Here is a 17,852-nt window from a genome sequence, read left to right as displayed (position 1 = left end):
AAGAGGCTGCTAGAGTTCAAAACTCAATGGCAAAGTCTGATACTGGCTGGTTACCCTGTAACTCCCACATATTATAGGAATTGTCAAAAACTGACTCAGTATATCCGGATGTCTGCTTAAACTCAGAGATAAACTGGTCACATATTTGGAAATTAAACTCACCCCCAAATTTTGCTTCAGCCCACTGCAGGGTTCGGCCTTTCAATAATCCGATCACAAATGCAATTTTATCCTTAGCAAACAACGAAGACCTGGGGGGTCAACTGAAAACATGAGAACATTGTAACAGGAATCCACAACCCCTTCCAATTTCACCCGCATCAGGCTCAGGTGTGGGGAAATTGACAAAATGAAAATGAGAACTCATGGGAGGAGTAAGTATAGATACAGAGCTTGCGCCAGCCGTAGAGGGGGTAGACCCCACGGGAGAACATGCCATTTTAGAGAGATAAATATGTGAAAGTCTGAGATGAAAATAATCTTTACCTTCCTATAAAGTCAGTCAGAATAACAACTAAAATGGTAAAGCTACTGAAGCCGTGACAAAAAAACAATATGATTTTTGTCTCTTTTAAGAGAAAGATGTAGTTTCTGGCACAGCCAACCACTCTTTGGTCTGAGACAACTCCTCAAGATTTAGGTTTCTAAAATTGATTTCATACCATCAATAATGTGACACTATAATGATGTCAGCTGTCATTATAACTTATTATATTTAAATATCATGCTACAAGTAAACCAAGATCCATCTCAAATCCCCAGCTCTGTTTACAGGTGTGTGTGTGTGCACTGAGGTGGGGGGTGGGGGTTTTCTACCTCCAGTCATTACAGGTTTGATTGGCAGGTGTGTCCTCCAGCTGGTGCTCATGAAGGCCAATCAGAAGAAGCCTAAATAAGAGCAGGTTCCCTCAGGCAGATGTCAGACAAGTAGGAATCAGGCTCACTGCGTCTGGATGTCCCAAGGCTCAAGCAGTTTCTGACACTCACCTTTTCTGTCTCTCTCATTCATGGAGTATCATTATCTCTTTGTTGTCCTGTTCATGGACTCCAGTGGTTGTCTTCCATGGTCCTTGAATCTGTTTTGAGAATTCTCCACAGACGCGCTCTGTGAATCTCCTTATCCCTCCTCTGCCCGCCCTCCTGGAACCACTTACCCTGGATTTTCTATCACTCACTGGTGGGCATGTCCATCCTTCAGCATTCACAACACCATGACTCCATTCTGGAAAAAAAAAACACAACAACAAAAAACAAAACAAAGGCAATAAACAACAAATTCACTGACTGGTTGCCTGACAACATTAGCTTCTGAATATACACCCCCCTCCTCCTGGAACACCATCTCCTTCCCCCACCAGTAAGAAACCAGATTTTCTTTTTATTAAACAATCATCTCAGGTCTCTGACATTAATAATTGATCCATCTAACTCTCCTCCTGGTGTTAACCTGGGCTGCTGCTGTTTTCCTGGAACAATCATCCTGCTGTACACATTTATCATTAATCTTCCCAGACTATTCCTTGTTATCCATGTTTTGGCTGCAGCAGAGCCCCAGTCTTAACAAACATTACAGTACAATTAAACCTATTTATTTAAAACAAAATATAAAAATGGAATCAAAGCCTGTGCCCTATTTAACAAAAGCTGAATATAGAAGTAGTATAAGAGACAAAGCCAGACTTGACCTAGCGTGAGGGGTGCATCCAGGCTTCATCCTTTCCACAAACACCAGGCCGGGCTCCAAAGATAACGCCACTTTAAAGCAGGTCTAAATAAACAAGCTAAATGCAGATCTGCTATTTTCTTTGAGGTTGAATACAGATTCATTGATTCAGCCATAGTGGATTGACTTAAGAGCCAAAAATACACATTTCCTAACCACTTCTCTTAAATGGAAACATCACATTTAAGGAGTTAATTGGTTCTTTGTTGGGTTTTTTTTTTAAGCAAATTGAACAGTGGAAGCAATATGGCAGCATGCCTGTAAGGTGAGATGATCAGGATGGAGCAATTGGAGTATTTCATGAAGGAAAGTTGACATGAGCAATCTTAATTATTTAGCACATATGATCTTTGACTTTTTCGTTACAACTTTCAGTTATTCCCAGGATTAGATCTTACCAATAACATTCATTAATCCTGTATCAAAATATGAAAAACGTTATCCACATATCCTCCATAGTTTCTTTCAAACTCTGTAGCATAATTCACATTACATGCAATAATGTAGAATTCTTACTTTATTTGATTCATTTTCTGTAGGTGTTCAATTCCCCTTTTAATGCCAAATATACACTTCTAATGGTGTAGTAAAAAGTGGCTTTGCTTTGTGCGGTGCTGAATTAGGACCCAGCAGTCTGTACAGGTAGCCGATGTCATTCCCAGTAAGGTAGGTAGCGCTCATGCAGGTATTTATTGTGAAAATTATATATATGGGCATTTCTCTACTTCTTTCAACACAGCAATAGTCTATTAAATGCAATTTTGTCAAACAGCCGTCTTTAAAAACACATCAAACAGCAACAAACTCCATGTAGAAAATAATAAAGGTGATAAATGTATAGGCTACCCCAATAATGTTAAAACAATTAAAGTGCTTAACTATATAACAATATATATTGTTTTTATTTATTTTTTTAATGTAGGCTGATAAAGATGCGATTGGAGAAACAACATCACAGATAAAACTCATGGTTTTGATAGAATAGCATGGAATAGAATACAATAAAATAGAACTTTATTAATTTCACAATGGGTCAATTCACTTGTCACATACAGCATTTAGAAGACTTTGAAGGGGAACGTAATAGGGCTGCAACTAACAATTATTTTGCAAATTTATCAATTTGTAGATACATTTTTTGATTAATCGATTAATAATCTGATAGTCGAAGATTCCTTAAAGAAGATTTTTTACTAAATCAAACCAGGTGAAACTAAAAATTTTCCACTTAACCTACTATCTTGGTTTTGTATAATAAGGCCTTTGTGCTTGAAGTCAGTGAAATCCATCATGTCAATGGATGACAATAATGAATATAAATGTTGATTATTAAATCAAGCAAACTCCCTCAGCCCACAGATCTTTATACAAGGAGGAAGGTCCAACTCCGGTGTCTTCAGCCAGTTAACCTGCTGCACTTCAATCAATTACTCCATCCCTGCAACAGCTCAAACAATTAATTACCCAACAGGGCCATAATATACTAACATGTGGTAAAGTGTTTCAGAAAAACCTCTAATGTTCCTACAGAAACTAATTTTCTCACGTTCATGCAGTAAGAGTTCTTTCTCATGTAATTGTGAGTTGACCTCACTACTATTTCTCTTCTGGTTAGTGTAGGGACAAAGATGTGGAAAAGAAAATCAGGACAGAGGTTAATGCAAACAAACAAAAAAAGCAAAAACGGGGACTCTGATTCCTATCATTCCTTATGTATCATTCACCCCAAAGAGCAGACCTTGTTTTCAACTAAGGCATCACTAGTGAGAACAGCCAGATGAAGAGCCAAGTAGATTCTACACAAAGCTCAGTAAGGAAGTTTGTAAGGAGCTTAGAAGGGTCCCAGTCGTCAGCAAGTCTCCATTAGCGTCATTAGCAGAGGTGGAGAATCCAGGTACAAAAAGAAATAAAAAAGTTGCGGAGAATTGACAGTAGTTCCAACACTTTTCATTACCAGCCCCACCACATAGACACGGACTAATCACCTGTCTAAGTGAACAGGATGTTCACTTAGACAGACTGGCTCTACTTGGATGATGAATGTCCACCCCTGGTCATTAGTTTCTATATGTATGTCAGCTGGTAGTTTGTAAGTCAAGTCAGGCCAAAGTGTTTCTGCTAATGTCAAATGTAAATGTATTTGCAGCATACCACTGTGACTTTAAATGGATCTTTGTGCTTTGGCCAGGAAAAAAAAGGAAAAAAAGCTTTTTTGTTCCACAAGATTATAAAAAATACATAAATGGGAAAAATACCTCATACTGACAAAGTGCAATAGACCTTTTAATTTGCAACCAAGGCCAATAAAGTGTCTACTTTACACAGAACGTGGGAACATTTAATTTTTCGGTCAAAAAGCCATTAAATATTCATATATATACTTGCTAACTGATAGTTAAACAACAGTCTAAGTAGAAAAGGAGCAAAGGTTTTTCTCACCCCTGAGAAGAAATCATCTGAAATCACCTTATAATGTGATTTTTTGATTCAGAACTAAAAAAATTCCTTTAACTGTCATTTGAAATGACCAAGCAATATCTATTATGTCTTAATCCTTTATTTTAACATTTATGGGATTGAGTTTAAAATGTCTTTATATTATGTTTGAAACATCAAGTTTCTTTATTTAATCTCCTTTAGAGCCCTTTAAATTATAATGTATACAAAATTGTAATTTATACAAAAGGTGCAATAAATATAAATTCAGCCTGCCTACATGAGTGGATCCACAAAATGTCCTTATGAGGTGTCTATGGTCAAAGCAAAGCTGATCCATTGTAAATTGCAGTATATAGACTGTTTTCACAAAACTCCCTGTTTACAAGATCTTTATCTATAATTTCTGTATTTAATAAACTGGGTCAGGAAAACTGAACATGCCCACATTTTATTTATTATTTATTTATTTTTTTATTTGCACTTTGCAGGAATTTTGTCATGCCTGGTCTGTTTACATTGTATTTTTTTTTATAAATGTTTTTACTTTTATTTTTATATTAACCTTTTAATAATATTGATTACAAGGACATATAACTATAATTAATGTTATCAGTGTTTTTGTTATTCAAATACCCTTGTGCCTTTATTAATAAGTTTATTTTGTATGTTGTTACTAAATATTGACCTTGTTTTTAACCCCTTAGCTAATTTATCAACTTAATTTTTTAGTTTGCTGGATTACTTTGTTATTTTTGTGATTACTGCTATATTGTAAGACTACACAAGTCACAAGAGTCTAATTTGTACATTGCAGCAAACAGCTAATTTATTAGTAAGACTGTATTGTGAAAACACATCAACAAATTGCAACTGCTTTTGTATTATTGGGAAACTCACTAAGCTTTTCCAAGTTGAGATCCACTGACTGAAAGCCAGTGAATGTTGCATTTGCCAGATAATAAATAGCATCCTCTAAAATGACCACATAGTTAGACCCTTGTGTCTGTCTACAACAGTAAAAAACATTGTAAAGCTGCCAAACTGCTGCTTTACTGCACTGCTATTGTACCACAAGGACTTTAAAATAATTGTCTACCACAATGAAGTCGACTGAAATTTTTCCTCATGCCTGTGTTTGGGGAAAAAAAAAACTGTGCACATCAGTAATTTATATATTATCTGCTGTTTGTAATGATGCCATATATTCCGGAGGACTCCACTGCCCTGAGCAGGAATAAGTGGGTGCAGACAATAGATGGACAGATGGAGGACTATGACAGATTGAAAAAAAAAAATGCATGTGTATCAGGCAACCATGCGAAACGAGCCCAACAATGAAAAATGCTTATCAACCCTCAGCAGCCTGTCAGCTTGCTGTTATTAGCTGTTACCCCTCAACAATCCCACAGGTAGGCAAAGAGTGCTCAGACCCATTCTAAACATTTCTTTTTTTCTTCCCAGAAGGCAAAAAAGGCAATCACTGCACGGATTTGGTTGATTGGGATTACGGAAAGTAATTTGTGTGGAAAGTAAGTGGATTTTTTTTTTTCCAAGGGACCCAATAATGTAAACAAATTGGTTTTCTTAATACCTGAGGCAGAACTGGTGTTTGAATGTAAATGCCCGCTAATGAGATTAGTATGTGGAAAATGTAAAGAAGCTGGGTACTATTAAAAAAGCTAAATAAAACCATTTGTTCTGCTAATGAGAGTAAACAACCACTTGCATGTTCTCCTGCTCTGAGTTATGATGCTTGGTAAATGTGTTTTCTTGTGCAGCTGAGAGGTTTTTGCAGTAGGTAGACGCATTTAAGGATAATAGTAACAAGGACCTTGACAATTAGTTAGACAGGGGAGGCCACATGGGGGCAGAGTGTCAGCAGGGCAGCAGACAGAGTGACAACATGAATAGAGACTTGAGCAAAATAGAAGGACAGCAGGCTGGAAGCAAGTGGAACAAGATTGGTCATCAACTCAAGGACTCCATGACATTTTAACTTCCATTTACACAGCTCTTTACATTAGATGCTGATTCAGGCTGAGCAAATTAAAACTGTATTATAATGATGACAGTCCAGTCAAAAACAGTGTCACAGTGTGTTATTTTATAACCATTATACCTTATAAACTGCTATAATCGTGTGTTAGCAAGATCAGTGTCTAAAAGGGTTAAATTGTTCCCCATTTGCTGTTTTTCACTGATCCATAAAACTGGCCTTAAACTTAGTGTTTCTGAACTGTCTGTTAAAAATGATTAGAACAGTGTCTTATGTGTTGGTTGCATAAGCTCATTCTGAAAAATATATCTTAAGGATCCAGCCTTTTTAGTTTATTTATTTAGAGGCGAAAAACTTTGGGCCTCAGCAAATAGCTTATAAAGATCAGTTGTATATAACCCTAATAATCATCACTGTTGGCCAATAAATTTAATACAATAAAAACATTAATTGGCTGGTTATTACATTAGTGCAATGCAAAGAAGTCCTCTGAAAATGGATCTAATATGTTACCCATGTGGCTCAAATGAACATTTCTATGGTGGCCAGGAAGTGCAAAAACACTGCAAATAAATAAACATGCAGCAAGAGCAAAACCTGCTGCAAAATCATAAGGGATGCAAACACAAAAAAAAACCTGCAAAGGGAAAATGGCGGAAGGAGCTAAAACAACCGCAGGTGCAGAAAAGCTGCACACCAGCTACACATAACAGAAGTGCTTTAGAAGAATATAAACAAGTCATATGGTACCATATGGCAAAAAATGATGGTGCATTCCTACTGTGTACAAAAGCTGAAATGTCAAACATTAAAGTCATTAATTACAAGTAGAACACCCCAGAAAGTTAGAATTATGAGTCAAAGAGTCATTGCAACAGAATAGTACCCGACTTATTACCCGACGTAGTATCATACATTTAATTTCCCTTTTGAATAAAAAAAAGTATTTTCTAATGGACTGAAATGAATTGCCTTCCACATTCAAGATTCTACTTGCATCAACAGTACTCAACAGCTACTTTGACTGTTTGCAGCAGTTCTTTATTATAAATGTAGCATTAAGTCAATCGTTCATGTAAGTGTTATACTATTATTATTTGAAAGTACTAAGAGGATAACATGTTATAATCCTGGATATATGCACAGAATATTGCAGGGAAAAGTGTTTTTTTTATTGGTGTGGTTGCAGTTGCCTTGGTGGCCAAGGAGGATACGAGGGTCCACAAGTGGAAAACTGGAAAAAATTTACCTGGGGATTCAGAGAACAAAGGAAACGTTTACATTATTGGCTTTGTTGCATTTATATTACCCACTATTGTAAATAGGAAAGACAGTGAGCATGTCAGTAGGGCTACAACTAATGATTATTTTGCAAATCGATTAATCTGTCAATTATTTTTTTAATTAATCAATTAATAATCAGATAGGTTTCTTAAAGAAGATTTTTTAGAAAAGTAAACCAGGTGGAACTAAAATGTTTCCACTTGAGAAGTTCGTGAGAGAGCACATTGGCAGACAATAAGATTAATTATCTTAAATGCAAAATCTTTATATATTCTCTATTTAAGTGGGTCGCTCTGTTAGCTTAAGGCATGTTTTAAAAGTCTCTATACTCCAGTTAACGATTGCTAAATTAGTTGACGATTATGTGAGCTGAGAAGAAACGAGCAGAAGAGGAAAGCCAGGGTCTGGGTAAGCTAAGGACTTGGTGTTGAGAAGAATGATAGAGGATACTTCTCACTTTATGCGACAGATATGTTAAACATTGTAGAAGAACATCAGGCTAACACAGATAATGCAAGGACAGATTAATCTGTTATTTTCCCCAGGACTGCAAGAGCTAAATTATGGGCAGAACTGTTTTTCTTATGTCACATCTGACAAATTTTGTATAATTTTTCACAAATTTAGAGTGGCCATGTTAACTATACTGACACTGCTGCAAAGGGAGGGACTTCCAAGGAGTTCAACAACTGAATTTTTGGTAAAGTGGAGGATTTTCATGAATTTTTAAGATGATCTGTCATCTCCTCTTTTAAAAAAAAAATGCACATTCACCCTGTACCTCCCAAGAGGGAACTCCTATTAAATGCATTCAAGAGTATGCACAAGTCCATTTCTCCTTGTGCACGCTCTGTTAAAGCTACAGTGTGTAACTTTTAGCGACATCTAGCGGTCAGACTGCAGACTGCAGCAACATGAACATCTCCCCCCCACCGCTTTTCCACCCCAACAGTACGGCGAGCGTTACGGGACAAAATGTCTTCCACGACGTCCGCATCACCTACCTTCTCAAGTGATGAGGTTTGTTTACATAGATAATTTTACAGATAGTATTTCATTAGTCTGTGTAGGGTATATTGTTCAGTACCATCTCAGTTCATCTCTCTCAACTTGCCGTAGTTACTTTCGAGCGTAGTGGGCTATCTCGCAATCGCTAGTTTGTTGGCTCTGCGCTGCCGTAGCGCAAAGATGTCTGCCTCCATGGCTGCGAGACCCGCTCCTATGTAATTATAAATAACGAATTCTAAAGGCAACGCAAATATTAAGGTTAAGAGGCTGAGCTCGTAGATGATGATAAATAACATAGTTATGTATAATATATTACATTTCTGACTGTATATCCCTGTAATTATTACACACTGTAGCTTTAAAAGTTGTTGTTTGCATTGCTCATACAAGCTTACTTTCCAAAAGAAGATTTGCAATTTTTCCACTGTCAGACTCACCACTGGTAAGTGAAAATGGTGACAAGCAAGTGGGACGGCCTTACCTAAACATATTACCAGAATGATTGACAATTAGGAGGACCACTTATTTTTATGATCGACCTGTAAAAATAACACCTTCCACTATGCCTTTAAGTAAAACCCCTGGCAAGAAAGTTCTTTATTCTTCTACTTTCCAACCCAAGTGAAATAATTAACGTTTCTGTTCTTGCAAAGTAAATATAGGCTTTAAGTAATGCTCTACTGGCTAAAACAGGGGGCAAGTATTTATCCTTTCCATCTATCCATGTCTATCAGTATCATGGGGTTAAATCTTGGAAAGGTCCAGTCAACCATACACACACACCTAAGGGCAAATCAGAGAAGCTGGCGAACACATACAAAACCTATGGATGCATCGAGAAAACATGGAGACTCCATGCATGAAGACCATTGGCTGGGAATTAAACCAAGGTGTCGTGATCTTATGGCTTATCACTTATGGCTGGCTTAACTGCTCAAAACATTCACCTGTCTAACTCTACCTGGTTGCTCATTAACGCTTATATGATCCACCTGCTCCTGACTCTATTTAGTGGACTTCAAGCCATCTGAGTCAGATTATCTCGTTTTCTTGGGCCAGTGGTGAGAGAGGTTTTTAGCATATCATAGTGATTTTGATTTCCTGATCCTGACAATATCTGCCTCCCATCCACTGAGCGTACCTATTCTTGTCTGATCTTATTGGAGGGAGTGGTTTTTAGCTTACCATAGTGTTTCTGATTTCCTGATCCTACCTGTTCTGCCTCTCAACAACTGAGCGCTCCTTTTCCGTCTGAACATTTTGCCTGAACCCTATGTTGGACTCCTGCAAGCCTGAATCTGCCTCTTCCTGTTCTGATCGGTATCCCTGACCGGGCTTTGGACTCCTGGGGCTCTGAGCATACCTATTCTGATCTGTTTCCCTGACCTGGCTTCAGATTCCTGCATGTTCTCCAGGGCTGCAGCATATGGGACAATCTGGCCGCATCACTCTCCACTGCATCTTGTTGGTAGCCCACCGGCTGGATTATATCTCTTTCTCTGGGCTATGGACTTAACTGTTAAACCAGGCTAGTGACTAGCATGGATAATAATCCTCCATCAGATTATCATTGTCACTAATCTGTGTTTTTCTCCTAAAGAATTTCCACTCATAGACACTCTAGCCACTGATTCTGCGGATTCCATTGAGTTTCAATGAACGCTTTTTAAGTTATCTCACTGTCTGTCAAGCCTGAATACTGGGTTCTTCTGTCCTGGGTCATGACACGAGGACCTTCTTGCTGAAAGACAACAGTGCTAAAAACTTCACCAACATGCAGCCATTTATTTTGTCAGTTATTTTAATAAAAAAATGAGTTATATCCACATGATTTTTCCCGATTAGATAAATAAATTGTAACTTTATTAGTAAAACACTATTATTAATATTGAAAGCATTAAAATGACAAAGGAAAAAAAATTTTTTTGAACTGACGCTCGTGTTTATTCACTATTGGTGTGACTGTTATAGTATGTTTTCAGTTATTCATTAAATCCCTTACCTAAGTGAGATGATCCTATAACAAATCATTTCAATTAACATAAATAAAACCAATAATCCATTTCATATGCTTAAAAGGTTTATAAAGGAATTCCACATAAACTTAAATAAGACATACATGTAAGCTTAAGTATGTCGATATATTTCCGCCAATTTCGAAATAAACAAGAAAGGAGTGCCTTCTTTAACAGATTGTCACCTTAAAGCTTGAAGTTTTATCCTAAAAATCTGTCAATCGTGAACCTTAGTTGTTGCAGGTGACAAATAAACGTTGGTAAATAGTTATTTAACAAGGGAGGGAATCATATCTTAACATTGAGGCATTTTTGTTAGTGTAGCTTTTGCTCTTTAAATTTAATGAAATAAACTATTCCATAAAGCTTTTTAAATAAACTCAGGTTCTTTGACATAAGTTTGTTTTATAAAGAACTTGGATTTTTATCATAAACACAGAAATGTTCCATCCAAATCTTGATTTTCAGTTATTTTTTATTATTATCACAATTACGGCATAAAGAGATATTTTGAAGCATCAAATAAATAGCAACTACACTTAGTTTAGGTGAACATAAATGTCTCACAAAAAAAGTTTTAAATGCATATTCTCTATATACCTTATTTGCTCTGTCGACTAGAAAACATCTTAAGACTTTGTGTCCCTATGTTCACCTTGAGGTTATGTCAACAGTTTTAAAATCATACAGTAACCGTTATATAAATCCGGTTCTTTGCACAACATAGACTTGCAGAAGATATTGCTATGTTCATGATGGACAAAAGCTTCTCCTTCTGTGGGTAATTGTGTGTTTTTTGAGGACGACCTTATTGGATTGGATAACAGCTGCCAGAGAGGTCTGAGAGTGTGACAGTGAAACATGTATATGGGCTTTTCAGGCAGATGTCAGATGGACAGAGAGGCTCCGTAAGAGGACACACAGCTTTAACAGGATTGGAAATGGTACTGACCGGCTGCACGAGAAAGCAGGGGATGAGAGTCAAACGTGGGTTTGAGGAGGGGTTTTCAAGGCAGGGAGTATTGTCTTTTAGCCACAAAGTTGTCTAAGCATGCAATTTTCTATGCCGCAAATGCTTGAGAAGATGGATAAGAGGGATGAATTAAATTTAGAAGAAAAGCAGGGAGCTTTGTGAATGCATAAAGCTGTTTGAACACGTCATCAAACGCTGCTGGCACAGCAGGGGTCCTCGGGATACACCCGTCTCAGAGATGTCTGGTGGTGTGGGTGGGTGGGTGTGTGTATAGTTTTGTACTGGCCAAATAAACCTTCCATCTTCGTGCAGAAGCAAGCAGTGGATGTGAGTCGTGGGGGGCTTGCAGCGCTCTTTCTGCTCCATATTTACACCTTTTTTAAATGCCGGGCCGACAGGCTGGCGGTGCTGGGCAGAGGTTCTTTGATGCTCGTCGATATCGCTGCGTGATGATGTCACACGGCAGAGAGCAAAGGAGGGAGGCATGATCAAAGGAGAAAAGGGAGGGATGAGGACACAACAGAGGATATCCAAGACAACAACGGGACAAAGATGGCGACTGCTTCTGCAGTGGGACGTCCACTGGCGTCCACTCTTCCCAATCATCAGGAGGAACCGGGCAAACGTGGCAAGCTTATTCCCCTCATATTTTCTAACAGGATGACCGCCGGCATTAGATGCTGGAACCAAAACACCAAAATCAGCCATCACTGCCGCTGGGCTAGCAAGGTAAGCTCTCCGTCTACCTCAGTCTTCCCTCCGCTGCCGTCAAACCTTCAAGCCGCAATGTCCTAATGTCTGGATGTCCTCACTCCGGGCCCATGCATTTATCATGAGTTTCCATTCTTTTTGATATCACATTTTCAACCCATTTTCCCTTCTTTTTCTTAGTCCTTTCATCATGTTTTTTTTTTTTTTTTGCTGCTAATATGGGCCTCTCCTTCCCATCAAAGGCAGCACATCAATTGCCTTGACTCCCAAGTGTATGTGCGAGGGTAAAAGGAAGAAAGGGAGAGAGGGTGGGAAGAAAAAAAAAGAATAACACCATGTATCAAAGATCAAGGCATGCTTTCATGCTTGTTTTTGGCCTTGGCTTGGGTTTGCCTTCCATCTCCTTCCTATCGTCTTTTTTCCTCCGCCATCCAAGGCTAAAGACGCTCTCACCGAAACTCTCCATCAATTTCTGCGCATCCTAGGCGGCCCAATGCGCAGGTTTGTTAAAACATGAAATTAGAAGCTTTTGTGGTGATATGGAACCATGGAAGATTTTTCTTTATGGGTTTTTCTTTGAAAATATTGGGAAGCTTGGAGACATTTGGGTCAGAGCTCTGCCCCGATGATGACAATACGTGAAACAATATTTGAATAAGCAGCAGGAGGGCACCCAGCTAATCCACTGTGGCTAATCCAGTATTGGTGCAGGCCATATTGGTTAGCTGGAGTATTCAGGCCTATCACAATACACATCAGCAGGATGCCATGGCGGTTATGCTGACACACTAACTAGAACCATGGCAAGGAAAGACGAGCAGATGGGTAGATGGATGGGAGAATAAAAAGCTGGGTGGAAAATTTGGATGTTTTTCATAAAATGCTATTTCACTTTAGCAAATTAAAGCATTCGTGGAAAGAAGTTTTAAAAAATATAATTGGCCATGAAAGATAAACTATAAAAAACAGACATAAGCTTCAAGTCAGGTCTTAATATTTAATGATCAAGACAAAACAAGCCAAAATTTTCACAGCTCCCTACTCTTTAACAGGCTGTACAGAAACCGAAAAATAAACTTGCCTCAAATTAATGTCTACTAAATAGCAGGAATCTGTTTCCATCTCAAGAGGTATATAATGAAGATTTCATTCTCCCTGAGCACCTAAATGGGCCTTTTATGCAGAGAGGCCCCCGAAGAGATAAGCCTGTTTCTGACAGGCCTCTGTACAGACGCCCAAATCTGCTGTGGCAGCTGGAACAAAAGACTCTTGAGCTTAACCAACAGACTGACAAAAAGAGAGGGGAAAAACTGTCTGTATTTTAAGGGAGCAGAATCAGTTTAAGATTTATCTAATGATCTAATTGTTTCTTCTGCAAGAAAAGTTATTTATGTGGCTCTTTTAACAGCAGCTTAAGATTCCCTGGATCACAGGAGCTGCTTCATTAATCAGTCAGGCGCTCCGGTTGCAGCACTCAGAAAAGCATGGTTGTTGCTTGTTCATTCATTTACACCTTACATTATGTGGAACATAGTATAAGACAGATAAAGTAATATAATGCTATGCTGATGAACTCCTCAGTTCCCATGTAGTCTACATCAGCTCATCTGAAAGACTTAATTTACTTTCATTGCATGATTTAGCAATGATGACAAAAACAAATTATATTACATTAAAGAATGGCTACTAACAGGGGGAGGGATTAACATTGAATATCTCTTTACCTTTTCACTTCTCTAAGGGTATAAATGAAAAATATTTTAAGTGAAAAGCAAAAAATGGGCTGGGATAAAATATTAAGTGAATCTGACAAAGGGTCACATCTTAAGGACAGACAACTGCTTTAGATCATCTCCAAAAATAAAATATTGTGCAGAGTGCTCCAGGTCGGCAGAGGTCAAAATAAATTAAAGGTGGTCCAACAGTGGGGGACTGGTGGTACTCTTTTAGCTTGTACGTAAATCACATCACTCGATGTTTTCAGGTTGCAGAGAAATCTCCAAATAGCTGAACTTGGATTTCTTAGAAGCCACGGAAAAGTGTGGTAGACTTATTTTAGTCTGCTGTCCAGCAGTAAACAGATCAGGTTCTAACAACTTCAGAGAACCTAAGTAACTCCGGAAATGTCTCTGGCATTAAATTGGAGCAACTGTATAACAGAAATGTAATAATTCAATTCACTTCAGTTTATTCATATAGTGCCAATTCACAACAGAAGTCATCTCAATGCACCTTATAGAGACAATTTAACCAGATAATCCAGTCAGATTGGTAAAAAGTTTTCTATGTAAGGAAAACCAGATGATCGCATCGACGCATTGACTCAAAGGCAATCCCTCACACCAAGCATGCTTGTAGCGATAATGGAGAGGAAAAACTCCCTTTTAACCGGAATACACCTCCAGCAGAACCAGACTCAGTGTGAGCGGCCATCTGCAGAGGCCAACTGGGGTTCTAGGAGACAGAAGCAGACATAGAAAATAAAGCAGAGATACAAAAAGAACTTATGATTGATAGCTTTGGTCTCTTTTAAAGGATAACAAACCCTGTCCAAAAGAAAAAATGATTCAGGCATTGTTTGAGGATCATCCAGATAATCACCCAGATCTTTATTTAACTGAACATCTGACATATGCTGGACATAAAACTCTAATGCAGGAAAGACACTTACATGAAATATCTATTAAAACTGTGCCAGGTGGCATAACACACGGCATCCAGTAAACTTAATGGGTCGGGGATGTTCTGACAGTAAAACAGGGACCTAGACACCATGGACAACAGCTCATAATATTATTACTCATATGTGAACATGCACACTGTAAATAACGACACACTGTCTGAGCAAATTACATTATTAAGGCCTTCTCTGTTTCTCAACTTTGGGTTATTTGTTTTCCCTTTAATTGCAGATATTGCTCAAGAGACAGTGTCTGACTTTCACAAGAGGTCAGAAGGAGTCATATGTCATTTACTACAGTATAATGGTCTATATACAAGTAGCTGGGATCTATCAAAAAGTATTTCTTGTTGGATGAATATTATAAAAGTCAACAAAGTTTAGGCTTCTGCAGTGTGAGTAAAAGTAACTATACATATTTGTTTAGTTAATACCTGATTGGTTTCAGAAAAATACCTTTATGTCAACAGCTCTATACAAAAGAAGTCGGGGTGTCAGCCTAATGCTTTAAGAATCACAACAAACTAACGAGCAAAGTTGGCCTCCACCAGATTTCACTTGAAGAAAAGACAGTCTGACATGTGAACCACTGGTCCATTGGATGGCATAAATCAAACATACAGATATGGATGAATGTTTCCTTGGCTGTTGGTTGGATGATGATTTGATGGTGTAATAGACGATAAGATACAGTGAGGAAAACAGGTATTTTAACACACTGATATTTTGCAAGTTCTCCCACTTAGAAATCATGGAGGGGTCTAAAATTGTGCATGTCCACTATGAGAGACATAATCTAAAAAAAAAAATCCAGAAATCACAATATATGATTTTTTTTAACTGTTTATTTGTATGATGCTGCAAAAAAAAATATATGAACACCTGCCTATCAGCTAGAATGCTGACCCCTATAGACCTGTTATTCTGCCTTCAAAATATCCACCTCTACTCCATTTATTATCCTAAATTAGATGCACCTGTTTGAGTCTTTGAGGTTGTTAGCTGCATAAGCACACATGTCCACCCCATACAATTAGTAAGAATCCAACCACTAACATGGCCAAGACAAAAGAACTGTCCAAAGACACTAGAGACAAAATTGTGCACCTCTATAATGCTGGATAGGGCTACGGGGAAATTGCCAAGCAGCTTGGTGAAAAAAAGGTCCACTGTTGGAGCAATCATTACAAAATAGAAGAAGCTAAATATGACTTTGATCTCCCTCTGACTGGGGCTCCATGCAAGATCTCACCTCTGGGGGTCTCAATGAGCTGAAGAAAGGTGAGAAATCAGCCCAGAACTAAAGGGGAGGAGCTGGTCAATGACCCTAAGAAGAATGATGAGCACAATCCCAAGAACATAATCCCTACTGTGAAGCATGGGGGTGGTAGCATCATACTTTGGGGGTGTCTTTCTGCATATGGGACAGGGCAACTGCACTGTATTAATGAGAGGATGATTGGGGCTATGTATTGCGAGATTTTGGGGAATCTCCATCCATTATGCCAAGTTCAGACTGCACACCCTAGAGGCAGCAAAAGCAGCTAGTATACATGAAAAGTCAATGGTTGACGTGCATCAAGGCACAGAAAAAGGTCCTGCAGCCTGTTTTGAGCAGCTGAAGCAGCACCTCATTAAAAATAGAACTTTTGCTGCTTGACGTGCCACATAAACCAATCAGAGAAGCTGATCTGGGTGCTGGCAGCGAGACAGTACAGAACTGCTGATCCAGTTAGCTATGATCACTCCTCTGAAACAGTTTATTAATGCCTAAATTAACCTACATGACAAAACCTGCCAGTAAAATATGATTGAATTATTTTTCTGGTGCCTGCGGTTTTGATAACGCACGTGAAAAACGCTAACATCTCTTTCCAGCCATCACGAAACAGTAGCAGAAAACCATGAAGAGGCGACCGGGCCAGAGGCTGTTGTTGAATAGGATTTCCAGGGACAGAGCTCAGCTGTACAACCGCTCAGAGTGCCGGTCTGAGTGGCTTCGACAGTGAAATAATATTTGAAAGCAGGACAGTAATCTTGATAAACTGACTGATAAAGTTTTCAGGTGTACTTTCTCACATAAAAAAATATTAAAACCAAATATAGCAAAGCTGGTCTCTGCCACTCAAAAAGCAGCAGCAGAAGCTTTTTTGTTGCTTCCACTGCTTGCGGTTTGAACATAGCATTACTCATTAAAATAAGCCAAGCGACTCTTCGATCTCATCCCCCATTGTTACAGGCAAAGAAAGGATAGGGTAGCTCCGCCCATCAGACCTACTTTTCGACCGTGCAGTTAGAGCAGCAAAGATGCTTCAGCTGCACGTCAGAACTAAACTTGTACAAGCATTGAAAATTAACCAGCACATGCGTTTTTTTGCTGCTTCCAGCGCTTGCGATCTGAACATAGCATTAGTTAGAGCATTGAAGATGGGTTGAGGCTGGGTCTGACCGGAAGAACACAGCCAGGATAACCAAGGAGTGGCTCTGGAAGAGGAAATATAAAGGTTCTGGTGTGGCCTAGTCAGTCTCCAGACCTAAACCCAATAGAGAATCTTTGGAAGGAGCTTAAACTCTGTGTTTCTCAGTGACAGCCCAGAAGCCTGACTGATCTGTGATGAGGACTGGGCCAAAATGCCTCCTGCAGTGTTTGCAAACCTGGTGAAAACTAAAGGAAACATTTGACCTCTGCAATTGCAAACAAACGCTGCTGTATCAAATATTACCTTGATTTTCTCCGGTGTTCCAATACTTATTTGCAGCTGTATCATACAAATAAATAGTTAAAAAAGATCATACATTGCGATTTCTCGATTTTTTATTTTTTAGATTATGTCTCTCACAGTGGACATTCACCTATGATGACAATTTCCCCTCCATGATTTCTAAGTGGGAGGCTCGCAAAATATTGTTTTAAATATTATTTTTCTCACTGTAAATATCAAAGCATGACAGATGTTTGACAGATGGATGTATGGTCGGTGAAACCGACAGGCAACTACATGAATAAATCAATGATTGGTTAT

Source organism: Cyprinodon variegatus, unplaced genomic scaffold, assembly GCF_000732505.1.
Source record: "Cyprinodon variegatus isolate N-32 unplaced genomic scaffold, C_variegatus-1.0 Scaffold667, whole genome shotgun sequence".
NCBI lineage: Eukaryota > Metazoa > Chordata > Actinopteri > Cyprinodontiformes > Cyprinodontidae > Cyprinodon > Cyprinodon variegatus.
This window is presented reverse-complemented; position numbering follows the sequence as displayed.